Source organism: Suricata suricatta, chromosome 4 (assembly GCF_006229205.1).
Source record: "Suricata suricatta isolate VVHF042 chromosome 4, meerkat_22Aug2017_6uvM2_HiC, whole genome shotgun sequence".
Taxonomy (NCBI): Eukaryota; Metazoa; Chordata; class Mammalia; order Carnivora; family Herpestidae; genus Suricata; species Suricata suricatta.
In genome coordinates this window covers 145,698,782-145,726,133 of record NC_043703.1, presented here as the reverse complement: position 1 = coordinate 145,726,133, position 27,352 = coordinate 145,698,782, and the positions used below count along the sequence as shown (strand labels likewise).

The 27,352-nt window shown below is 46.9% G+C and overlaps 1 pseudogene; it reads left to right on the top strand.

Moving 5' to 3' along the window:
- The first annotated feature begins 10,289 nt into the window (after positions 1 to 10,289).
- LOC115290743 lies at positions 10,290 to 13,917 on the top strand (annotated as a pseudogene).
- The last annotated feature ends 13,435 nt before the right edge of the window (positions 13,918 to 27,352 follow it).

Below are 27,352 nucleotides of genomic sequence, written 5' to 3'. Positions count from 1 at the left end.
GGGGGGGGGGGGGGCATCCAAGGCTAGGTAAACAGCTTGGGCCAAGGAACAGAGGGCCCCCCAAGTTCACCATCTCAGCATCAGCTTTTGTGTTTTAATATTATCCATTTTTGATAGAAGCCTTTCCAAACTGTGTGAGACATAGTAGATGATTCGAAATTAGGAATAGCTAAACTTTTTTTTTTTTGATGGTTCAAAGGATCATTTTTCTCACCATTACTCAAAACAGCCGTGTCCTTCAAGGGCTACTGATAGGTGAGCCCACAATGTAAGTCCCTAAGCCAAGAGCCCCCAAACCAGTATACTTTTCGTCTGGGTTTTCACTGCGTTTTGGCACCTTATGGTGAGGCAGATCGGGCCACCTCCTGCTGCTGTCTGCCTGTCTGCCTTTAGAACATCCTCTTCCTCCTCCTCACATTTTCCTATTTTTAAACTCCTGTGGTGGAGGAAATGCTGGGAACCAACTTTCTTAAGTAAGGGTAAACAGGTTCCTAAAAAAAAAAAAAAAGGACATCACCTTTCACACATGAATTTTAGGACTATTTTTCATGCTTAGAAGACCTTTTCACTTGTGTTCAGGATCTTGACTGTGTTCTGAATATGCTAAGATACTCAGAATACAGGCAAAAGACGTATTGTTTATTCATTTACCACTTACTGAGCACCAACTAAGTGGGAGGCTTTGAAAGGGTAAAACATTATAAATATGTCAATACTGCCTGCTATACTTGCCGTATTGATTGAATCCTAGGTAATATCAGTATATGAGCGAGACTATAGCAAAGCATTCTGGGAATTAACTACTTTAAATACACTTGTATTAGCATCTCTCCATCACGGTTCTGTACCTCATCACCTCCCACATCCTCAGAAAACTCCTTTCCAACATATTTCGATCACGCTCCCCCTCTCACTCCCTCAAATTATCGACTCTTACCTTTTTCCTTCACCATCTGTCATGTTCAAGCTTTTCCTGTCCTCAAGAAAAAGAAACCCCTCTGTCACCCTGGACTGTGTTCTAGTTAGTTACCACTTGCTCCCTTTCTGTACTCCCCTCAAGAACATCTGGGAAGTAGTTTGCACTCCTCTCTGCCAACGCGGCAGCCTCCCCCTTCTCAACCCATGGCTATGTGACTTCTGTCCCCACCACATCACTGTGCCGCTTTCAGTCATTAAGGTCTTGCTTAATCCTAAATGCCACAGGCCATTTTTGAGTCCTCGTATCAGTGAGCTCCTGCTGGCATTTGACAACACACAGCGCTCCGGTCTTTCGGAAACTCCCTTGGCCTCCATGACTTGACTACCTCCCAACCCCTCTGACCACTCCTCGGTCTCCAGGGTCCTGTTCTCAGCTTCCAGGTCACCCCACGTGTCCTCCTTAAGCCATGGCATCCACTCTTCATTTGCCACAGATACCAACAACCCCCCAGTGCGTTATCTGACTCCGACCACTCATCTGAGTTCCATAGACACAGAAGCCACTGGATTTCTCCACTTAGAGGTCCTACACACACACACACACCCAAGTTCTGCGTGTCTAAAGCTGGTCAGCATTATCATCACTCACCCGCCCAGTTCAGAAACCTGGGAGTCATCCTTGATCCCTTCCTTCCCATCCCCACCACGCTCAACAAGCTGTTGATTCTCCTCAAAATTAACTCTAGAATGTGTCCCCTGTAGCTAAGCCTCTCACCTAGACTAGTGCAATAGCCTTTGATCTTGTCTGTCCCTCGTAGTCTTGTTCCTTCCGTTTCACATTCTATACTACCTGTCAGAAAAAACTTCCAGAAACGTGCTGCCTGTGTATGTCGGTGCTCAGCATGGCACACGGGACCTTCCATTTCTCTGGCCTTTGTCTAGCTCCTCACTGGCTCTTTGTCACTTCCTACACACACCCCATCCGAACCCCTGGAATGTTCCTACTTTCCCTTGCCTCCATACCTCTGTGCTTATTTCTCTCTCCATTTGGAATGTCATTTGAGTACAAGCAAAGGATGTCCAGTGTGTGGCTAAAGTTCCACCTAGAATGAAACCTTCTGGAAATCAGAAAATATAAACCTACATAATGAAAGGGCTGCCATGTACTTGGGGAAATCGTCACAGAATGACCAATTCTGAGAGCTAGACTCTTAAAACTATTCGACAAAAATAGTAATTTTCGAGGTGCCTGGCTGGCCCAGTCAGAGGAGCAGGCGACTCTTGATCTCAGGATTGTGAGTTCAAGCCCCATGCTGGGTGTAGACATTCCTCAAATAATCTTTAATAATAATAACATTCAAAGTCTCCATGTAGAAAGTTGAAGTTACTTACAAGGCTAAGGAAATTAGATTTCTAATTAGACATTAGAGATGTCTGCAACTCCTTTGCCACTTCTTTTGATCCAGGCTGGCCCAAGTGAATTGTTTGACCAATAGAATGTGTAATGTATATGAGACTTCCAAGCTTAGGTCATAAGAAGTCTTGAAGAATCCACCTAGATCTTTGAGAGCACTTGCTCTTGAAGCCCTGAGCCACAGTATCTAATATCTAACTCCCTGTGGAGAGGCTCTGAGACAGCGCGGAGACAGAAAGAGGCGAGCTGATCCTAGCTGATACGAGTGAAGTCATCATGAATGCTCTATATCAATTCTGCCATCAGCTGAATACCACGGAGTGACCCCAGTTGAAGCCAGGTGGAACAGAAGACTCGCCCAGCCAACCCCCACCCAAATTCCTGACCCCAAGATTGTGAGATTATACTCAAAATAATTCTCACTTTAAGCCATTACGTTCCAGGGTAGATACTTTGTTATGGAATCTGGCGACCAAAATATTTGGCATTCTCAAGGGCAAAGCAAAGCAAGAGTGATGCAGCATTTTCAGTATTTTCTAAAAACTCAAGGAAAGAAGATGCATGCCAAGGATTTTGTATTCACCCGTCCACGCTGTTTTTCAGCCACTGAACTCTATAGGAAAAATCACTGTTTTTAAAATGCAAGATTTTAAGGAATAAAATGCATACAAGCCCATCCTAAGTATTTACTAAAGCAGGGTCAGAGAATTTTTTTCTAAAGCACCAGATTAGCAAATATTTGGGGTTTGCAGGTGTCCTATTCAACTCTGCCATCGTAGCAGAGATGTGTGCTAGTAAGTGAGCGTGGCTATGCCCCCAGATAACTTGGATTTACAAAAACGGGCAGCCAGCTTGCTTGACCCATGGGTTGCAGTTTGCCACTCCTGCACCAGAAGAAAAGAAATAAATTTATTTCTCTTGGGACACCTGGGTGGCTCAGTTGGTTAAGCGTCCAGCTCAGGTCTTGATGTCAGGGTTGTGAGTTCAAGCCCCACATTGGCTTTGGCATTGGGCTCAGCGTTGAGCATGAAGCCTATGAAAGGAAGGAGAAAGGAAGGAAGGAAGGAAGGAAGGAAGGAAGGAAGGAAGGAAGGAAGGAAAGTTATTTCTCTCAAAAAAGCACAAGACCCATATGATTTAAGAAAATAAGGGGCACCTGGGTGGCTTGGTCAGTCAAGAGTCTGGCTGACTGTTGATTTCAGCCCACAGTTTGTGAGTTTGAGCCCGCCATAAGGCTCCACACAGACAGTGCCGAGCCTGCTTGGGATTCTCTCTCTCTCTGCCCCTTCCCTGCTCATGCTCTCTCTCACTCTCTCTCTCTCTCTCTCTCTCTCTCTCAGAATAAACTTTAAAAATTAAATTAAAAAATAATTATCAAAAAGAAAATAATATACCACAACCAAGTAGGATTTTGTATTAATCTGCTAGAACTACCATAACAAAGTACCACAGATTGGCCTGAGGAATAGAAATGTATTTCCTCACAGCTCTGGAGGCTTAAGGTCCAGTTATAGTACCACAAGGGGTGGTTTCTTCTGAGGCCTCTTTCCTCAGCTCATTGATACCATCTCCCCGCTGTGTCCCCACATGGTCTTCACTCTCTACTGTGAATGTCAGTCCTAAAGATGTCAGTCATCGTGAAGCAGGGCCACTCTATGGCCTCCTTTTAATTTAATTATCTCTTTAAAGATAACTTTGAATACAGTCACATTCTGAAGTTCCAATTAAGACTTCAACAACCTATAAGGTTAAAGGTTAAAACTATAAAACTCTTAGAAGAAAACATAGGTGTAAATCTTCATTACCTTGGCCTCAGCACACCACAGCACAAATGACCAAAGAAAAAGCAGATAAATGTGGCTTTATCAAAATTAACTACTTTTGTGCATCAGAGGACACCATAAAAAATCCAAAGACAGCCTACAGAATGGGAGTAAATATTTCTAAATAACATATAAGCTGAGGGACTTAAATCCAGAATACATGAACAAACACAATTATAACACAAATAACCCAGTGGAAAAATAAGAAAAGGACTTGAGCAGACATTTCTTTCAAGAAGATATTTTAGGGGACGCCTGGGTGGCTCAGTCAGTTGAGCATCTGACTTCGGCTCAGGTCATGATCTCACAGTTCGTTGGTTTGAGCCCCACATCAGGCTCTGTGCTGACAGCTAGCTCAGAGCCTGGAGTCTGTCTTTAGATTCTGTGTCTCCCTCTCTCTCTGACCCTCCCCTGCTCAAGCTGTCTCTCTCTCTCTCTCTCTCAAAAAGAAATAAAGCATTTAAAAAATTTTTTTGAAAAAAAAAAGAAGATATTTTATCTATATCTATATCATCTATCTATCTATCTGGCTATCTATATCCATATCTATATAATATATATATAATATAGATATAGATAGATATCTATAAATCTATAGATATAAATATAGATATGGATATAGCCAATAAGGACATGTAAAGACATTCAACATAATTAGCTACTAGTGGAATATAAATTAAAAATATGAGATACCACTTCACGCCCTACTAGGATGGCTCCCATCAAAATTGAAGATAATAACAAGAGTTGGTGAGGATATGAAGAAATTGGAACCTTAATACAGAGCTGGTGGGAATGGAAAATGGTGCAGCTCTTTCAGAAAATAGCTTGGCAGTCCTCAAAATGTTAAACATGAAGTTATGACCTAACAATTCTACCTCTAGATGTGTATATATGTGTGTGTGTGTGTGTGTGTGTGTGTGTATACCCCAAGAGACTTGAAAATAAGTGCCCACTCAACAATGTATACACAAATGCTCATAGTCTTATTTATCATGGCCAAGAAGTTAAAATGACCCAAAACTCCATCACCTGATGAATGGATAAACAAAATGTAGTACATCCATCTAGTCAATGGAATAGTATTTAGCAATGAAAAAGAACAGAGTGTATGTTTTAACATGGAAGAACCTTGAAAACATTCTGCCAAGTGAAAGAAGCCAGTCATCGAAGAGAATGTATTATATTATTCTGTTTATAGGGAAAGTCCAGAAGAAACCAATTGATAGAGACAGAGAGAAGGCTGATGGATGCCAGGAGGCTAGAGGGGTTGGAAGGACCAGGCAAGAACTGCTAACTGGTATGGGGGTACTTCTTGAGTTGATGAAGAAAATGTTCTAAAACGATTATGGTGATGGGAACACAAGCCTATGATTATGCTAAAACCACTGAACTGTGTGTCCACTTTAATAGAGACTTGAAAGCTCTGTGAGTTATGTCTCAAAAAATCAGGCTCTTTGAAAAAAGAAAACGATAAAAACAATCCCGACGGACACAAAAGTATACTCGAAAGAGAACATCCCTTGGTTTTGGTTAAAATAGCCCAACACTGTTAAGATGACAGTTCTCCTTATGTTAATTTATAAATTTCATATGATTCCTCCAAAATAGAAACCAGCTTTTTTCTTGTTTTCTGTAGCTAGACAAATTGATACCAAAGTTCCTATGGAAAAATAAGCAGTCAAAAATCACTCGTAAAACACTGAAATGAGATCTGAGAGATGACCAGCTCTAACAAATATCAAAACTTACTATGGTGCCTCTTTAAAAAAAATGTTTATTTATTTTGTAGAGAGAGAGCGCGCACAAGTGGGGAAGGAGCAGAGAGAGAGGGAGGCACAAAATCTGAAGCAGGCTGTGGGCTCTGAGCTGTCAGCACAGAGCCTGACATGGGGTTCGAACTCACAAACCGTGAGATCATGGCCTGAGCTGAGGTCAGACGCTTAATGAACGGAGCCACCCGGGCGCCCCACTATGGAGCCTCTTGAATGAAGAGGTTCTGCCAAATGAATAGGCAGACTGATGTAGCAAAATGGAAGGTACAGAAATCAGTCCAACTACATACGAAATCTGGTATATGATAAGCAAACGGCTGAGGCAGACTGTTCATATGATGTTGGGGTGACTGTACAGCCATATAGAGCCTCACCCTGCTGGCGAGGTTATGGGGGGACACCTATTACTACAGAGGCTAGGAAATAGTAGAACCCCTCTGAATGGGGCATTTGCCAATATCTAAAGAATGGTTCGTGCATTTACCTTTCTTTTTGGTTTTAATTTATTTTATGTGTTTTATTTATTTTTTTGAGAGAGACAGTGCAAGCAAGGGAGCGTCAGGGAGAGAGGGAGACACAGAATCTGAAGCAGGCTCCAGGCTCTGAGCTGTCAGCACAGAGCCCAACGCGGGGCTCGAACCCACGGACTGTGAGATCATGACCTGAGCCAAAGCTGGACACTTAACCAACTGAGCCACCCAGGCACCCCTATTTACCTTTCTAGGAACTTATCCTAAAGATATCTCCAGAATTCGCCCACTTCTGCCCCTTCTTCTTTGTACCATTATTTGTATTTGCAGAATATTGGAAGCTACCTAAGTGCCCAAACAGAGAAGACTGATTGAGTAAACCATGATACTTACAGTTGATTCCTAGGAAGCAATAAAAAGGACTGAGAAATATCTTTATGTGCTGATTTGTAATAATTTTTATTAAGTTTTAAGAGCAGGGGCACCTGTGTGACTCAGTTGGTGAAGCATCCAACTTCAGCACAGATCATGATTTTGCGGTTCGTGAGTTCAGACCCAGCGCTGGGCTCTGTGCTGACAGCTCAGAGCCTGGAACCTGCTTCATATTCTCTGTCTCCCTCTCTCTCTGCCCCTCCCCAGCTCATGCTCTGTCTCTCTTTCTTTGTTTCTCTCTCTCAAAAATAAATAAACATAAAAAAAAGTTAAAAGCAAAGTGCAAAAGCAAATGTCTAGTATGTTACATTTTGGGCAATAAAGACAAGAAATAAAATAAAATGGATTTGCTTCTTTTAGTAAAAGATCATCACAAGAACAATAAACCAGAAAACAATGAAATTGTTTGTAAAAAATTGGGTGAGGAAAAGGATAAAAGAGGGCCAATTTTGAGGATATCTTTGGGGGTAGTTTTGCCTTCTGGAATCATGTTAATGTTATTTATATATGTTCAAAAATAAAATTAAGGGGCACCTACCTGGCTCAGTCAGGAGAGCATGCAACTCTTGATCTTAGGGTCATGAGTTCGACCCCCATGTGGACTATAGAAATTAATTAAGCATAAAAGTTTAAAAAATTATAATAATAATTCAATTAAATTAAAACAACAAGCATAAGAAAAAATGTTAAACCTGTAACTAGATGCAAACAAAAACAAATAAACCCAACTGTATGTCAAATGAATGACCTCACCACGTGAAGAAGAAAGAAGTAAACCTAGTGATTTGTATATAATACTTAGCTGCCTTCAGTTGAATGTAAATCATAATCTGGGAAAGAAAACCCAGGAAAAGATGAAACACAGAGGCAAATAAACATTTTAAAATATTCTATTTATTGCTAAATTTACAAATTAAATTAGCAAAATATTTGATATTTAACATCCAGTGTCAAAGAGTTTTTTGATGGGGCGCCTGGGCGGGGCAGTCGGTTGAGTGTCAGACTTTGGCTCACAGTCTGTGTGTTCAAGCCCCGCGCTGGGCTCTGGGCTGGCAGCTCAGAGCCTGGAGCCTGCTTCCGATTCTGTGTGTCCCTCTCTCTCTGTCCCTCCCCTGCTCATGATCTGTCTCTCTCTGTCTCTCAAAAATAAATAAATGTTTAAAAAAAATTTTAAGAGCTTTCTGAAGAATATAAATTATACAACCTTTCTGGAAAGAGATTTGGAAATATATATCCATTATTTTTAATGTTGATATCCTTTGACCCAGAAATCCAAATTCTTGCAACTTCTTTTATAAAAATATTTAGTGATGTGTAATTAAATGTATGCATTTGGATATCTTACCAGAGTTATTTCTAAAAAAATAAAATTGAAAAGAAAACACCGGTACAATGCTTTGATTAAATCACAAGATAGCCACGAAATAGAAGGTGCCACCGTCATTAAAATAACAGTAAGAGAACGCTTCATGTCATGGAAAAGTATAAAATTGTATGTGTGGTATGATTCAAATTTTGCTTAAAAATATGCATAAGAGGCAAACAACCCAAGAGGAAAAGGGTCAAAAATATAAGCAGACGTTTTACAGAAGGACAAACACATATGGCCAGTAGATGTATGAAAAGATTCTCAAGTTCTTTAGTATTCAGGAAAATGCAAATTAAGGCTACAGTATTATAAACCTACTAGAGAGGCAGAAGCTGTAAAGGCTGGCAATTCCAAGGGGTGCCCGGGCGGCTCAGTCGGTTGAGTGGCTGACTGTGGCTCAGGTGGTGATCTTTGCAGTTCGTGAGTTCGAGCCCTGCATCGGGCTCACCGTTGTCAGCAAGGAGCCCACATCAGATCCTCTGTCCCTCTCTCTCTGCCCCTCTCCAGCTCACGCTCTCTCTCTCTCTCTCTCTCTCTCTCTCTCTCTCTCTCTCTTAAAAATAAATAAACATTAAGAAAAAAATGTACTAAGTCTGACGATTCCAAATGTTGGACAGGAGGTTGATCGGTTGGAAACTCTTAGGCACTGATTCCCGGGAATGTAAATTGGTGCAGCTAGTTTGGCAATGCCTCATAGCGCTGAAAATATTGCATGCTTTATAGCCCATGATTTTACCCCAAAGACACTTCTTGACACATTTTCCAAGAGGCATGTATAAGCACTGCTCATAATGGGAAAATACTAAGAATAATCCAAATGACCAGCAAGGGAAGAATGAATACATAAATCGTCGGAATCCCCACAACAGAAATATGAAACAGCAGGCACAGTGAAAGAACTGCATCTACCCAGCACAGCCTGGGTGAAGCGAACCAATGTGCTTCTGAGTGAAAAAAGCCAGAGACATGATTAGAGCATGATAGCATTTTTAGAAAGCTTAAAATCAAATAAACCCAAACAATTTATAAATTCACTTTTTAAACACATGATTTATAAAATCATTTTTATAAAGCAAGGGAATAATAAACTCAGGCTAGGAAAAAGTAGTTACCCTGTGAGAAGGGGCTGAGAGGCCCTCAGGTAAATTAGTTATTGCTGATGACTCATAATGTTTTGTTTCTTGGTGCTTGTGTTAAAAAAAAAAGAGGGAAAGAGTTTGTAGGGGTGTGTGTGTGTGTGTGTGTGTGTGTGTGTGTGTGTGTTGTTCTTCCTGAAGAAAAGACTGGAAGAACAGAAACCAAAATATTAGCAGAGATTATCTCTGTTGGGGGTAGGGAGGTAGGATTAGGAGTGAGTTTCATTTTCTTTGTATTTGTTTATATTTTCAAACTGTCTTAAGTGAGCATGCACCTTTGAAAACAGGAAAAAATACTTTTCAAAATCTGTCCCAGAACCTGTCTTGTTTTCATTCTGCAACCTGAACATCAAGTCTTAATTTCCATGGTTATAAATGATCTGAGGAAGAGGTACACAGTGGAATCTCCAAGGTCGTTTGTGACACCAAGTTTGGCCAGGTAGTGAGCTGACAGTAGGGGAAATAAAGATGCAGAAGGATGTGAACACGCTGCGTAGGAGGCCAGACACCTGCTAGCTGAGCGTCAGTGTGGGCGGCACGGATAATCACAGCTCAAGGAAAATAATTTAATGAACCTGAAAACCATTTCTTGAAGTTTTGAACCCACAGCCCTGCCCTTCAACCCCCACCAAAAATCCCTGACAACATGCAGATAAGAATACTGGAAATAAAGCAGCACAATACCATCTGTGTATCAAATTATAGTAAATTGACACCATAATGTGTGTCATTCTGTTCCCTGGCACTTACAGACGATATAAAAGGACTGGAAAGGGTTCAATAGAGAGTAATTAAAATGACAAGCAGAAAGAGTGTTCTTTACATGATGACAAGCAAAGACCAAACTCTGGCCTTCTGAGGAGGAGGAGGAGGGCTTGGATGTGATACGCCAAAGGTGCGCAGAGCCAGATGAGACACCACATCTCAAGGTACCGGCAGGTAGGGCTGGCTGATGGCGGTGGAGAGAGGCAAATTTGGAAGAGATAAACAGGAACGGCGATTTTGCATGGTGGGTAGCAATGTGGAAATCCTTCCTCCCAGAGGCTGACTCGTTGGTTCTCAGTCTTGTCCAACGTGAAATGAAGAAAGCACAAGAAGACCACCTGGGAGTCTGGCTGGGGCCGGCATGGCCAGGAAGAGAGGCAGTGCTAAATCCGGGGTATTCTCACTCTCTGTAATACGGTGTGAGGTCTGAGTCTGTGACAAGTTGCACGGAAAACCTTTACAAATGAAACTTTCTGGGGCGCCTGGGCAGCTCAGTCGGTTAAGCATCAGACTCTTAATTTAGGCTCAGGTCATGATCTCGTGGTTCGCGAGTTCGAGCCCTGTGTCCCGTTCTGTGCTGAAAGCTCAGAGCCTGCTTGGGATTCTCTCTCTCTTCCTCTCTCTCTACCCCCCACCCCCCGCCCCGCTCCCTTGCTCACTTACTCTCAAAATAAATAAACTTAAAAATAAATAAATAAAAATGAAAAAGAGACTTTCTAAGGACAGCAATCATGTTCTTCAACAAAACTGTCCTTGGGTGTCATGCTGAAGGTGGTACTGGGCTAAAGAGACAGCTACGCTGGGCCACCAGGGTATTTTCTGTGTGACGATGGTCACAGGAAGAGGCACCCATTCAGGCAAACTGGGGAGAGAGAGCTCAGGAGGCCAGAGTCCATGCAGAAGACCCTCAAGAATTTCCCCCGGAGGGCCACCCAGAGGCCACAGTCTCCAAGGGAGGGTATCTCCTAAATTTTGCTGGTTTTGTGGTATTGTCAGACACCTCCCAAGAACAACAAATTCCATGTTGATCGAAGTTTCTTAAGTGGGTCAAGCTTAGTAAATCCAGCTGTTCTCCACCTGGCTGCCTACCTCTCACCTGGTATGCTTTTGAGAAAAAAAAAAAAACCCTACATCTCGGACCCACCCTAGGCAAACTGCATTTTTTTTTTTTTTACCGCGCCTGCGAGTGATCCAACGTGCAGCCACAGTGGAGAATCAGGGAGTTTCTCCATTGGTTAAAGTTAATAATTTGAAGAGGTTCTGCTTGTAGGAAGAGGGCAAAGGGCATTTGGGGACAAGCTCAGCAAAAGAAGGAAGGCGGCCCGGCCAACTTGCGAGTGCCCGCGAGTGTCTGCGTGCAGCCCGGGCGTCTGCGCACGGGGCACGGGGGCAGGTGTGCTGCTCCACCTTCCGGAATGTCACCAGACAGCCTCAGACATTGGAAGATAAGTTTTTCAGGTCCCGGCTGTCACGTGAGGGAGGACAGAGAAGAGAGCTATGCATGCCCCTTCCAGGTGCCGCCTCTGTGCTCCTCTCCAGAACCAAAGAGAAGGATGCATGAGCCCAGCAAGCCCCAGGAACAGGAAGGTGCTTTCTTGTCACCAGTGCTGAGCTGTCCTATCTTTTTGTTTTTGCTTCTCAACATTTACTAGTTTCCTTTTCTTGCGGTTAGCCTCCCGTGCTCCGTGTCAGCACAATCCTGGTCTCAGCATTTCAGAGCTGCGCGGTGGCCGCCCTCCCCCTCTTCTTGTTCCCCACGGCGCCCCCTGCTGGCGCCTGGGTCACCACGGTTGAGTCTTCTCTGGGCCCGCTCAGGGGCTCTGTGGTTTCCGTGCACGTCCTATTCAGGGTGTCTCCAGGATGGATTAGAACAACTATATGCCAGAAAACCCTTTTCTTTTCCTCACATTGCAAAGAGCGCAAACTGCAGAAAGGAAAAGAGTCACCCTGTGGAAGAGGAGGAGCCACGGCAGCCGTAGCAAAGGCGTGGAGCAAATTCCCAGCACTGCCACCGGGCTCTGGGCTCCCCCTTGGGGCCAGGCCGCCTCCCACCTCCTCTCTTTCTCCCTTACAAGTGCAATACTAGCTCTTTAATTGCCCCAAATGGAAAACCACTTCACTGTAGAGTGAGGCAGCCTCCAGAAACAAACCTCACCCACAGAGGCGAGCTCAGGTACCCACGTGACCCTCAGTTCAATTTGCTGAGGCTTTTAAAGGCACATCTGTCACCCCACTGCTGCCCCCAACCTTTTTGTTCCCCACCCCCAGATCTGCTGACCCCCTTCCTCACACTGAGTGTTAATTTCCTACCTCATTCACTGGGCTCTGTACCTTCAGAGACACTAATATCGCTTGGATCACCCTTTACCGTCTCCAGCAACATCTGTCCATACCCTGTTTCTTTTTCTTTTTAAAGGGTACAGTGCCAGTTTGAAAACAGCCTTTTCTTTTTGTTTTTTTTTATTATTTTTTAAAATGTTTATTTATATTTGAGAGAGAGAAAGAGAACAAGTGGGGGAGAGGCAGAGAGAGAGAGAGGAGACGCAGAATCTGAAACAGGCTCCAGGCTCTGAGCTGTCAGCACAGAGCCCGACCCGGGGCTAGAACTCATGAACCATGAGATCATGACCTGAGCTGAAGTCAGATGCTTAACCGACAGAGTCACCCAGGTGGCCCACCCTGTTTCCAGATCTCACTCAAACTTCACCTTCTCCAGGGAGATGGTTTTCTTGGAATTAACTTCACCGCATTCTGACCACGGCTGTGTCTTATCCCCTACACCACCAGGCCCGGGGGTAGTGTCTTGATTTTTGCATTTGTTGACATGTTGATTAGTAAGCAGTTTCGGTTGTTTCGTACGTGCCCATTAGGCTTCCTCAACTAGATTTCAAGTTCCCCAAAACCCAGGACTCGTGGTCCTAACCCAAAAGGGCGGTGGCTGTAAGAGATGAGAGGCAGGCCTTGGGTTTGGGGTGGGCTTCGGTCTGCACCCGGCCGGATGCGGGGGCTGTGTGTGACCGTGACGGATGAGGCCATGTTCCGTGTGCCGACCAGCATGGCTTAAACACCCTCACCAGTCAGCACCCTTTCACGGCTCTTCGGGAATCTGGAAAAGTCATGGACCTGAGGCGGCTGAGCACCCGTGTAGCACTTTGGTGTTTGGTGAGGAACCTCGAGGAGGAAAACCATGCCAACGCTGTAGTTCTAGGACTTCCTCACTAATGGCTAATATTTAATGAACACATGCTCTGTGCAAGCCTAGGAAATAGAAGGTGGGATAGAAAACAGACCTGGCAGTATCTGCTTAAAGAAGCTCACAGACCCTCCCTCAGGTGGCTGGGAGGGTGGCGGACATGCAGGCTGACCCTGCCTACCAAACCCAGCTGTCCGTCTTTCAAAATAAGAAGAGGATCCTGCTTGGAGAACCTGGCAAGGAGAAGCTTCCGCAATGCTACGAAAACAGTCTAGGCTTTAAGATGCCCGTGGAGGCCATTGAGGACACCTACGGTGACAAGAAATGCCCCTTTCCTGGCAATGTCTCCATCCAAGGGCGGATCCGTCTGGTGTGGTGACCACATGAAGATGCAGAGGACCATTTTCGTCCACTGAGACTCCCTCCGCTGCATTCCCCAGTCCAACCGCCTCAAGAGACGCCACAGGAACATATCCGTGCACCTGTCCTTAGCGTCAGAGACATCCGTATTGGCGACATTGTCCCAGTGGGTGAGTGCCAGCTCTCAAGTAAGACTGTGTGCTCCAACGTGCTCAAGATCACCAAGGCCACTGGCATCAAGAAGCAATTCCAGAAGTCCTGAGACTAGATATCTGCCCACACATCCAAAGAAAATAAAGCTGTTTTCCCAGTCAAAAAAAAAAAAAAAAAGCTTACAGATATCAGTGAATTAAACAGAAATGGCAATTTTTAAAGAGAGCATTTTATTTTTATTATTTTTTAAAGAATGCATTTTTAAATATTTTATTTATTTATTTATTTTTAAATGTTTATTTTATTCTTGAGTGAGAGAACGAGAGAGTCCAAGCAGGGGAGGGGCAGAGAGAGGGAGACAGAGGATGAGGCAGGCTCCATGCTCTCAGCACGGACTCCAAAGTAGGGTTCAAACTCAGGAACTGTGAGATCATCACCTGAGCCAACGTTAGATGCTTACCCAACTGACCCACCCAGGCACCCCTATTTATTTATTTTTGAGAGAAAGAGAGCATGTGTGTGGGGGGTGGGGAGACAAAGAGAGAGAGGGAGAGAATCCCATTGAAGCTCCACACTGTTAGAGCCCAAGGTGGGGTTTGAACCCATAAACCATGGGATCGTGATCTGAGCCGAAATCAAGAGTAGGTTGCCTAACCAACTGAGCCACCCAGGTGCCCCTCGAGTGCATTTTAATAGAGGTTCCGAGCACTAGGGGAGCCCAAAGGAGAAGACCCATTCAGTCTAGAAGCATGGTAGGAAGACTGTAACAGTGACAGGCCCCAGTGAGTTATGCCTCATGGTGTCCATGCCCTTGCGTGTTGGGACAAATGGCACACATGACAGAAGCAGAGGCTTGAGAAATACTCGCATAGTAGGACCTGCTTTCTTGGAACATTGCCCTGTGACCACTATGCAAGGAAGCCAGTCTAGCCTAATGAAGAGGCCACAGGGAGGAAAACAGAGACCAGACCGCCTCCCCGACTCCTCTCGCAGGAGGTTTGGGGAGGGGATGGGGGGGGGACTATGGGAGGAGGGGCACGGCAGCCGCCTGTGCCTTCTAGCAGCGAAACAAGGAGCAGGAAACAGTTACCGCGGTGATGGCAGTCCCACAAAACGGTCCCCAGCAGGAATTTAGAAGGTAGAAAACTCACCTAATAAGCTTATGAATCTGGCTCAGGGACTTTCCAGGCAGAATGTTAAAAGTGTAGATTGTCTTTTTTAGCAGCTTTTGCTGTAAGAGACGGAAAGGAGGAATTGTTCAGCGGCGCAGCAGAATTTAGAAGGAGGTGCGGGGTGCGCTGGCTTCCAAAACCAAACGTTTTGTATTTCTGGTCTCTCTAAGCCACAGGAGTCTCCAAGGAAGACATGGATGGCTTCAAGGTAAAGACCAAATCAAGTGTGAGGCTGTGACTCTCTGTTAAGACCTCTGATACATCTAAGGAGGTGCTAGGAGCCCTCTTGGGAAAAGGAGCTTCTCAGAATCTTGAGGTCATTTGCCCTGTGGCTCTGTGACATGCCGCCCAAAGTGGAGGGGAGACCATCTCTAAAAAAATAGCAGGAATGGCTTTTGTCTAACCAGGTAGACTCTTTTCTGACACATGAAAAGCCGACATCCTTTTTGGGGAGTCCTTGGACAGGGAGAGTTCAAAGTAAACCCCCCTCCCCACCCCGGGCTCCACATGATCTAAGGGCAGAGCGAGCTGCTCAGCCACAGACTCAGTTCTTACAGACCAGGAAGAGCCTCAGAAGTTGAAGCCGAAGCCCAGAGGGCAAAGCTAAGAGGCACAGAGAACAACAGACTGAGGAATGGGTCCTGGGGAGCTAGCTGGGCCCCTACTGCAGGAGCAACCTTACCCGCAAAGTAGAGAGCCTGGACAGCACGGACCACGGACCCTGCTCGGTTCAGAAGTGCCCAGTCGCTGTGTGTCTCGTGCAGCTCCTCCTTGGGATGTGAGTATTTCCCAAGGTTGTCCTGCCCTCTCTCATCACCCTGTGTTCGGGGTATGGAGGGAGGAGATGAGTTCTCTTCTTGGTTCACAGTCCTTGGACCCAGAGGAGCCAGGGAGGAACTGCCCGCCAACCCCAGGAGGCTTGCACGCACCAGAACCTGACTGGATGGGGAGGCCCTACGCTGTGAGCCTGGGGCCGTGATTGGATGAGGCGTGAGGCCACCCGGAAGAGTGAGGGTAGCCCGTGTGGGAGGGATGTGAGCCATTTGTTAGAGGAAAAGTCCTCTTAATCATGCCTCCCAGTATACCCAACGGGGTGTGTCTCCCTCTCCCATAGACTCTTGAGTGTGGCCTTGTGATTTGCTTTGGCCAGTGAGACAATGATGCACCAGAAGCTTGACAGGCACTTGCACGTTAGAATATCAGCCTGAGATGCCGTGGAAGGAAGACCATCTGGCTTCCTGGAGGAGGAGAGGCCACATGAAGGGGAACCGAGGTGCCCCAGCTGTGCGCCGACAAGTGCCAGAGATTTGGCCATCAGCCCCTCCTGCCCAATGTTGAATGAGTCTTTCCAGGTGACACCAGAAGAGCAACGACTCAGTCAATCCAGAGAATCATGGGAAATTCTAAATCAATGCTGGTTCGAATAACAAGTTTCAGGACGGTTTTGTTAGGCAGCAATACACAACTGACACACAGGAAGATTTTAAAAAGCCTTCTTGGAGGAGCCGGTACTTAAAGATCAGAGAGGGTGAGCACATAGAAGGCCAGAGAAAGGTTATTCCTGGCACTGCCACGCAGGAGTGTAGGCATGGAGGGAGGTGGAGGACAGGGAATGACAGCCCACTCTCTGCAGTAAAGAAGCCCCCCGTTTTGGAAAATAAGTCTTTCATTATTTATCAGAGCTCTTGGCTTAGCTGTGAGATCTAGAGGTCTGGAGCTTTCCCACTTCTGTTGCCCAAACATATGCCATACAGGAGATTGTCTGGGTGGTGGTGGCCAGGGGACAACGTGCTATCACTTCTCCGCTGCATTAATGGGAAAGAAACAGACACCCACACTGCACCAGGTGGGCGGGGCAGAGAGTGCCCAGGGCCCTAAAGCCAGACAATCAGGGCTTCCTGTGTATGTGCTATTGTTTTCAGATCATGCAATGCTGAACACTGTACATAATTTCTCTGGGTTTCGTGTCTCCATTTGTAAAATAAGCAGCTGTCCTCCAACTCTGAAAGCCTATAAGGTTCTAAGAAGATATTTTAATGCATAAATAAATATGTAAGTGCTTCCTGCATAGTAGGCAGTCAAATATGTGTTGAATCTGAGTAGGCGTTAGCAATAAAACGGACTGTGGTAGCATTGAAATACTATTATCTGTAAGTCAATACAACACTTTTGCAATGCAAATGGGTATAGAAATCAAGAGTCATAAAAATGTTTGTTCTTTGACTTTGTCATCCCATCCTTAGGAATTTATCCTAAGGAGATAATTAAACATACAATAAAAGCTATGTGCATCACCTCTAATGTTAAAAAAAATCAGCAAGAATATAAATAATAAAAATGATAAATTGTTGCCTGGGCAATATTATATAGCCATTACAAAAAATATTCTGAAAGGTGTAGAATCACATGGAAGTGTTCATGAGTCCCTAATTAGTGGAAAAGGCGAAATATATATAGAGAGAGATAGATGTCTCATATTACAGTAGCTGTATAAATATGGACCCTGCATATGGACACAGCTAGAAAGAAACATGCAAAAATGAGAATCGTTGTATAAAAGAGCTGAGATCAGAGTGAGGTTTTTCTTCTTTCTTAAGGCTGCCTTTATAGTAAAGATCTTTAAAACCCCATCCTCTCTGTTCCTCACCCTGGCAAGTAACAAGGTGTTCCAGTAGAAACAAGAGAAGAGAAAGCCGGCCGCCTGCGCTCGGGAGTGGCCTGGGCCCGCCCCGCTGCCGGAGCCCCTGACGGTGGCACGGCCCCCTTTGGCCGCACCCAGGAGGCCCACCAGGGGCACAGAGGGGCTGGCCAGGGGTCTCTAAACAAGGAAAGGGTAATTCAGACTGTCTGTAACTCCATCAAAGAGGGCAACTCAGGAAGAAAGTATAACAAGGCAGTTGTCAGAGACATCGAGGTGCCCCACTTTTTACCTAGATGGTTCCGGCAGAACAGAAAACAAGGAAACAGCACTGCCTGAGAGGTGACCTGACCGAGGGCTTTGTTGGCGGAAACCAGAGAGAGGCACTGATGGAAGTGACATCGCCTCACCCCCTCAGCCCCATCTGAGGCTTAAGATCATCTTCTTCATTCAAACCAGCCAGCATTTTTGAGCGTCTACTTTGCATAAGACACTGAAGAGGATACAAAGATGACTAAGACTGGGTGTCTGCTGCAAGGAGCTGGCCTCCCAGCATGGGTGGGGGAGGGGAGGAGGGAGGGACACACAGACACAGAGAGACAGAGAGGATTGTCCTACAAGGCAGAACATTTAAAGGTGGAGAAACCAGTGCTACCAAAGTCAGGAGGAGGAAGAGACCGTGTCCAGCCAGAAGAACCACTTGCACCCACCCTTAAAGGACGGGTTTTGTCAGAGATGTCCCCCAGGGAGGTGTTTCAGGCTGCGGAGCCGATGGAAGCCCAGTGGCAGAGGTGGGGAGGCCCCTGGTGCACCCGGGCAGCAGTGAGCAGCCCGGACGCTGGTCCAGAGCACACCAAGTGAGGGCGGCTGGAGATCTGGTGGGAAGGAGGGCGGAGCCAGGAGGGGTCACGTCGCCAGCAGTTCGGCGGGCTGTTAGAGTAAGGTGCTGGGGCGCCCAGTGGCTCAGTCAGTTAAGCGTCAGACTCTTGATTTCAGCTCAGGTCGTGATCTCGCATTCATGGGATCGAGCCCCAAGTCAGGCTCTCTGCTGACAGTGTGGAGCCTGCTCGGGAGACCCTCTCTTCCTCTCCCTCTCTTTCTCAAAATAACGAAACATCTTTTAAAAAAAGAGAAAAAAGAATAAGGCACAGCGACAGGACCTTGGAGACAGAGTGGGGAAGACAGGAAGGGACAGCCAGGTAAGGGAGGAGCAAAGAGAGCTTGATTTGGCTGGGGTGTGGGCAGGTGAACAGAACGGAAACGTGAGGAAGGCGACAGGGGCAGAACGGATAGTGTTTGGTGACTGACTGTGTCCGGTGGGAGGCAGGAGCCGTAGATAACTCCTTGGGCTAAAGGCCCTGGGGGTGCTGACCATGGGGACAGGAAACCGGGAGGAATGGGCTGGAGCAGGAGGTGGAAGGGAAGGGTTAGCTCGGGAAGCAGTGAGTTCAGTGCTCGTGGTCCAGCGAGAGGCCCGAGGGCACAGACAGGCAGCCCTGGAGCGCCAGCCATTCGCCGGCTGAAGCTGGACAGGCCGAAGAGTCCCACAAGAGGGCTGACGGCAGAAACTCATGGCATGATCTGTGGGCATCGGAGAAGCAGCAGAAGACGAGAAAAGTGGCGGAACAGGGGGCATCGAGGAGAGCAGGGTCTCAAGGCTTGGATGGAAGGTGGCGACTCTCCGGTGCAGGACGAGGCAGGGGCCTGGTCTCAAAGTCAGAGTTGAGGGCGGGGCAGAAGCCCGGCTCTTAGAGGCTGAGAGCACAGTCACAGGGTGGGGACAGACTTCGTGAACTTTTTCATTATGTTTGGCAGTAAGGAGACCAGGGGTGGGTGGCAAGTTGAATGGGCTTCAGGGTCAAGGGAAAACAATCTTTAGGGTGTACACCTTTGAGCATGCTTGTAGGTAAGAGATGGTGGAAAAGGGCACCGGGATCTCACTGCCTAGAAGAGGGGACAGGGCAGTGGCAAAGTCAGGTGCAGCAGGAGGGAGCTACTTGATCCTCCAAGCCAATGCTGTTTAAAGACATTTTATTTTTTATGACAGAAACTTCCTCCGGGCAAACCTTACTCAGAACCGCAGTATCTAGGGGGCACCTGGGAAGCTTGGTCGGGTAAGCATCCAACTTCAGCTCAGGTCAAGATCTCGCAGTTGGTGAGTTCAAGCCCTGCATAGAGCTCTGTGCTGACCGCTCAGAGCCTGGAGCCTGCTTCCAATTCTGTGTCTCCCTCTCTCTGTATCCCTTGCTTGCTCACACTCTGTTTCTGTCTCTCTCTCAAAAATAAACATTAAAAAAAATTTTTTTAATCCGCAATATCTAAAATCATAGATGCTGAGTTGAACGAGGGAATGAGGAGGACCAAGGAAGGCCCTCACCTTCCCGGAGCATCAGCTCCAAGCAAACAGAAAGGGAGGGGATGAGATGGAGGAGAACATAAAGTAAAGAAATCAGTGACGGAGAAAAGGGGGAGATCTTGCTGCACGCGTGGTGGGGATGCTGAAAAACTGAAAGCTTAAGGAAAGAAAGAATTTGGAAGAGTCATAGTGGAAAACGAGCTACTGATGACACTTGAGCTGGAAAACAAGGGATTTCCGAGCAATAAGGAGGTCCCCGCTGAGTCAGCCTGAACCACAGGTGCAGCGAGCTGGCTCGGGGCTTTGCTCCGGCCGGGTGGGGGCCGCGGCCGAGGCAGCCTGGGAGTCCTTATCCAGGCTGGGGGCCGGCACAGTCTGACGGGAGCCTGGGACGTGAGGGCATCTTGAGAGCATCCAAGGGCAAGGCAGAGAGGGCTAGCCTTCTCAGGGGCCCCCTATTTGCCGAGCCAGACGGCAGGGCTCTTCTTCGGGGCCAGGGATGCACACCCTCGGCTACGATCGGTGGGAGACAAGGCTCTTTTTTTTTTTTTTTGCTTTTTATTTATATTTGAGAGACAGAGAGAGACAGCTAGAGCAGGGGAGGGTCAGGGAGAGAGGGAGACACAGAATCCGAAACAGGCTCCAGGCTCTGAGCTAGCTGTCAGCACAGAGCCCGACGCGGGGCTCGAACCCACGAACCGTGAGATCTGACCCGAGCTGAAGCTGGATGCTCAACCGACTGAGCCACCCAGGCGCCCCAACAAGGCTCTTTTAAGGGTCAAAACACCAACAACTTTGGACTGAGATTTTCAGTGAAATACTTAGCACAATTTTTTAAAATCACAGTAAATTGTACATGACATTAAATTTGCCATTTTAGCCATTTTCCAAGGTACAGTTCTGTGGCCTCATATCCTTGTGCAGCCGTCACCACCATCCACTTCCAGAACTTCTTCGTCATCCCCCACTGAAACTCTGTCCCCATGACCCACCAATCTTCCGTTTCCCCCTCCATCCGAGCCCCTGATGACCACTGTTCTTCTTTCTGTCTCCCTGAATTTGTTGACTCGAGGGTTCTCCTATCGGGGAAACCATCCAAGATTTATCTTTTTTGTGACGGGCTTATTTCACTCAGCACAATGCCTTCAAGATTCATCCATGTTATAGCCTGTGCCAGGATTTCCGTCCTTTTATGGCTGGATAATATTCCACTGTATGCGTACACATTTTGTTCGCCCACTCATCAGCGAATAAAGCTGCAGCGAACTCTGGTGTACAAATATCTGTAGTCCTTGTTTCCAGGTCTTTTGTGCATGTACCCAGCAGTAGAACTGTCCATGGTGTTCTTCAAAACTATATACATAACTGAATAAAACAGATCAATACAACTTTGACCCAAATGGGTGGCACTGGATGTGTGGAAGGTCGGGACAAGGAGGGGTGGGGGGCAGCGCCCTCGCCTGGGCAGGACTGACGGCTGGGCAGCCAATCACACCTAGAGTCCTCGGCTAGGATGTCTGTTCAGTCTTTCAGGATTCAAGGCCTGACCCCAGAAGGACACTTGACTATTTCAGTTTCAGGGAAGAAAGGAGTCATTCCAGGCTTCCAAAGTCCCGTTTCTGGGGGCAAACGCACACACACGGCTGTGTGACCCATGAAGTTCACAGACCTGTGTGGTCTGAGCACAGGTGATAAGAACAGGTCATTCCTGGCCATTCTCTGCTCTTTACCATCTGGAGTTCAGGTTTGGCCCAGCTGTAAATAAAGTTTTGCCTCACTTTAAAAAAAAAAAAAAGAACAGGTCATTCCTAAAAATAAAGCCAAGTTGTGATGGGCACCCTAGCCTTCCCTTTCCAGTATTATTTATGGGTCAAAGCACACAGGTTTTGGCATCAAGACAGGCTTCCATTTAAATCTGTGCTCCAAGAGTTAGCTCTGTTAGCTTGGGCAGGTTATTCTGTCCCTCTGATTCTCAGTTTCCTCATCTGTAAACTGGGTAGCTGAAAGGACTAGATATATGTATGCATAAGTGACTAATGCAGAGGCTAGTACACGGTGAACTATCAGTAAATGTCGATTTCCTCCTTTCCCCACCTCAGGGGCCCTCCTGCCCCCACCCCCTTTTGGACTTGAGGAGCCTAAGGCTCTCTGGCACCTTCCCACAGAGATTTAAGCCACCAGAAAAGAAAGAGGCAGAAACACTGCACCTTTGCCTTCTAGTGGTGACAGATGCCCAATGCAGGCGTATACGGTGAATTACACGTTCATACTTCATTGGCTGATGAATCAGAGGTCAGGTCTAATTTACAAATACGTATCTGAGTCATCAGCAATACATCACTGTAACCAGAATTTACTGCTTACTATTCTTCATGATTAAATACTATAAAGCAGGATCATTAGGAGGCATCGGTAAATATCTCACATTTATTTGGTGGCACTGACTGACTCCAACAACAATTGTCCATCCATTTGTAAATGTCAAAGAGCTGATGGTTGAGAAGACTTCTTAAGCCCAGAGATATCATAATGTCCTAGATGAGAGCACAGAGCAGCTTGGTGGAGGTTGGGAAAAGTGTCATAAAGGACCCAAAGGACTGAGGGGGAGACACCCAGGCTGTTTTTCAGAAAGACTGAAAAATGGGAGACTCGGTAGCTGCCAAACAAGCCATCCATAACAGCTCCTGGGATGTCTGGTCTATGTTCTGACTGGAGAGCAGCTCTTTCACAGGTGATGGGCTGGCCGAGGGGAAGTACAACCAGACGTAAGACGTGCTTTGGGGGTGGGGAGGAGGTGGCGCCCGGAGTGGGCCTGGTAGCAGGTGAGAGAAGGCCATGGAGCCCTGGGCGGGGAGACGTTGATAAGACAGGAGAGCGTGCAGATTGGTGCATGTCACTCCGAGCAGTCACCCGGTGAGCTCCCTGACAGCCAGGCAGTACAAGGATGCGAAGTGGCCAGGGTCATGGCGGTCCATGAGCCAGGAGTGGGGCCCGGCCAGCATCCAGGAGGCGTGGAGCAGCCACACAGAAGCCCCGTCGCCTGAGAAGAGAGCAGGGTGCACTGGTGGGAACCTGCTCTAGCATCAGGAGCACCTTCCGGCCAGAAAGGAGCCTTGACTACAAGTCCTAAGCTATGTCCGGAGGTTGTGTGTCTCACACTGATCATCGTATCCAGGTAGTCAGCTTACTTGTCAAAATGCTAACTCCTAGGCCCTGTCCCAGATCTCTGGTCCTTCGTGGCATGGGGGTGGGGGGCGGTGCCTGTGCTAAGAATCTCTACTTTCAGTACCCCTCCCCAAGGCGATTCCTGTTTCTATTCCTAAAGCTAGTCAGCTCTCCCTTGACCAGCAATAGGATGATCCCAGGTGGATGGGCAGGGCCCAGGGGCCGCAGCTAAGGGATAGAAAATGGGAGGAGCAGGAAGTGTGTACAGGACCCACTTCACACCCCCCAGTGGCAGCCATGCTGGTCCTGGAACTTAGCAGAAGTTCTACCACGTGCTGACCAGTGGGCTCTGGCTTTTGGACCTTGAAAGGATACCATGTGATTCCTGCATACTAAAAATGACATGTGCCTTAACGTTTTTTTTCTTACATAAGCTTTTTGGGGTTTTTTTGTTGTTGTTTTGGTTTTTGTTTGTTTGTTTTAAGATGAAGCATGAGCTGATGTACATAGAACCAGGGCTAGTCTCTGGGAAAAACAGATGAAGGTTTGTTTCTGTCTTATTACATAGAACCCCCACCCCAGGTCCCCGTTGCTTCACATGGCAGTGGGTACCAGCCCCTCCCCTGTGGTCCCCCTGCCCGCCCCGCTAGCGGGCACCGCATTCCCTGGCATCTTCTCCAACTAAATGACTTCTGCAGAAACCTATATATGCAACGAGTAAGGAAGCGATATGTCATCTGTGATGCACATCAACTCAGCGGGTGACGCAGTCTTTGAAACTACTGTAAAGATTGTTTAGAAACTTAGGGAAATACTTATTAAATAATATGTATTATTAAGAAACCATAGGCACTAATCTCTCTGATATCAACCTTAGCAACATTTTTCTAGCCATGTCTCCTCAGGCAAGGGAAACAAAAGCGAAAATAAACTATTGGGACTATTCCAAAACAAAAAGCTTTTGTGCAGCAAAGAAAACAATCAACAAAACTAAAAGGCAACCTATGGAATGGGAGAAGATATTTGCAACGATATGTCCAATAAGGGGTTAATATCCAAAATATATAAAGAATTTGCACAACTCAACATCAGAAAAACAAATAATCTGATCTTTAAAAAGAACCTTCATGCACTGTTGGTGGGAATATAATCTGGTTCAGACACTGTGGAAAACAGTATGGAAGTTCCTCAAAAAGTTAGAAATACCACGTGATCCAATAATTCCGCTACTGGGCATTTTACCCAAAGAAAACAAAAACATTAATTTGAAAAGATATGCTCCCCCATTTGCAGCATGACTTACATTAGCCAAGATATGGAAGCAACCTAAGTGTATTGATAGAAGAATGGAAAAGGAGGATGCGGTACATATATGCAATGAATATTAATTACTCAGCCATAAAAATGAATGAGATCCTACCAACATAGATGGACCTAAAGGGTACTGCGTTAAGTGAAATAAGTCAGAGAAAAACAAATGCCACACAATTTCATTTATATGTGAAATCTAACAAATGAAACAACTAGAGGCACCTGGGTGGCCCAGTTGGTTAAGCATCCAACTTCGGCTCAGGTCATGATCTCAATGCTCCTGAGTTCAAGCCCCGCATCAGGCTCTGTGCTGATGGCTCAGAGCCTCGAGCCTGCTTCAGATTCTGTGTCTCCCTCTCTCTCTGCTCCTCCCCAACTTTCACTCTGTCTCTCTCTCTGAAAAATAACTAAATATTTTTTAAAAATTTCAATGAAACAACTAAACAAACAAATGAGAAGAAAAGCAGGGATGAAAAATAAAAGTGGAAACAGACCCACAAATAGAACAAACTGGTAGTTGCCGGAGGGGCGTGGGGAGGGGGGAGGAGGAGGGGCCACATGGGTGAAGGGGAGTGGGAGATACAGGTTTCCAGTTACGGAGTGAATAGATCATGTGGACGAAAGGCAAGCACAGGGAATTTAGACAATGGTGCAGTAATGGTGTCGTGCGGGGACAGCTGGTGGCCACCGTTGTGAGGAGACTGCGGACCTACAGAGATGCCAAAGCACTGTGTTGTACGCCTGAAACTAATGTGACATTGCGTCTCGACTGTATTTCAACAAAAAATATGTACTACTAAGTGCAGGAAATATCATATAGCGACACAAATATAAAAAAAACAAGAGGCAAAAAATAGAACTTGTGAGAGTTGTAACCATCTTTGTTTCCTTAAAACTTCTAAAACTGTGTCATCGTGTGACGGCCACTTAGAACCCCTCACTGCTCAGCACTGTCCCTTTTCTGCTCTGACTTGCGAGAGAATAAGCCTTCCTCAGGATTGAGACGTTGCATAACAGAACGGTATGTAACTGCTGAGTCTTCACTAACCTTGAAAGGTCAGAAAGCATCCCAGAGAAATCCACCATCGATGGGCGGGCGGGCTGGCTGCTCGGACCAGCCTGTTCTGGGCAGCCAGAGCCCAGCTCCCCGCAGCTTGCTAATGGTCTCCTGCAGGGGAGGGTGAGGAGCAGCAGCCCCTCAGCAGCTGTGGGAGCAGCAGGCTGGGAGGTGTTCTGGCCGCAGCAGGAAGGGGAGGTCTGGGCAGCCTGGTGGGAAGCGCTGACAGTCTGACTGTCATTTGCCCTGATTCTGGTTGAGCTGCACCGTGAGGACGCTGAGGCCCCATCCCATGCTCTGCCCCCAGGGGCACATTTCCAGCCCCTGCCCATTTGTAGATGGAAGGAGCAGCAGGCTTGCCAACTCCCTTTCACAGCTTGTGAGGTGCGCGGAGTTGTGATAACACTCTATAAATACTCCTGGTGCAAAAGCCAGGGGCTGGTCCCTGCTGGGGGGAGCCGCGTGGAGTGCGGCTGCTCTGCCAGGAAGAGCAGCCAGAGAAACACCGGCCTGATGTCGGTTTTCCCCCAGGGAACCCGTCTTTCCTCGGGCACAGAGGGCAGGAGCAGAACGCCGGTTCCCAAGATGTCATCAGAGATTCGGAGGACTTGGCTGGAGAGAGGGAGCCCACGGGGGTGGGGGGTACACAAGGGGAATGCTTGTGACCTGGAACAGCACTAGTGCCACAGTGATGTTGGGTGCTGTGAGGAAGGGAGCTGGGGGAAGGTGGAGAAAAGCATCTTTTTCCGAGGGAAACAATGGAAGATAGAGTCCTGTTGTGACGCTTCCCTTTTTGGCCTTTGGCTCTTCCAATCCCTAGGGGACTGAAGAGTATAAACACTAGGGGGCGCATGGGGGGCTTGGTAGGTCAAGCATCTGACTTCGGCTCAGGTCATGAAGACACGGTTGGTGAGTTCAAGCCCTGCATCAGGCTCCGCACTGACTGTGTGGAGCCTGCTTGGAATTCTCTCTCCTTCTCTTTCTGCTCCTTTCCCAATCGCGCTTTCTCTTTTTCTCAAAATAAACTATTTTAAAAATAAAATCGTTGAGTTAATTCTGGCCATGAGTCTTAAAAATGGTTCTACAGGGGCACCTGGGTGGCTCAGTTGGTTAAGTGTCCGACTTCAGCTCAGGTCATGATCTCACGATTCACAGGTTCAAGCGCCGTATTGGGCTTGGTGCTGACAGCTCAGAGCCTGGAGCCTGCTTCAGATTCTGTGTCTCCCTCTCTCTCTCTCTGCCTTTTCCCGTCTCATACTCTGTTTCTCTCCATCTCTCAAAAATAAACTCTCCCATTGACTCTCTGACCTCCCACGTTGTGACAGGCTCTGTTTGGGTATTTATTCAACATCTGTTCCCCATTTCTTCCTCAACAAACAGCCACACTGCTGTGCAGGGATCTCCTTGTCAGAAAAGATAACTCTGTCCCCAGCACTGCCCAGGGGTGACACTGATTAGTCCAGGTCATGCAGCGGTCTGTTCCTCTCACTGGTGACTGGTTTAGGAATGGGCAGTGAGGGGAAGAGCTGCTGCAAATGGCTCATTACTCTGAATAAGCAGGGACCCCTTCGTCCATTGTACATTCGCCACGAAGGCAGGACCATGGCCGGCGATGGGACATGAGCTGGAGGAGGGCCAAAGTCAAGGCTGAAATCGTGGGGATGCATGAGTGGACAAGTAGGAAGGCTGGCCAGGCGGTGACAAGTGGCCGGATTCTGGATCTATGTTGAAGACGGCGCCCAAAGGATTTGGAGGCCGGGGATGCAGGGAATGAGGGAGAGCGAGGAAGCAAATGAGTCAAGGAAGACGCAAAAGTTTTTAACTTGAGCACCGGGAGGATGGGTG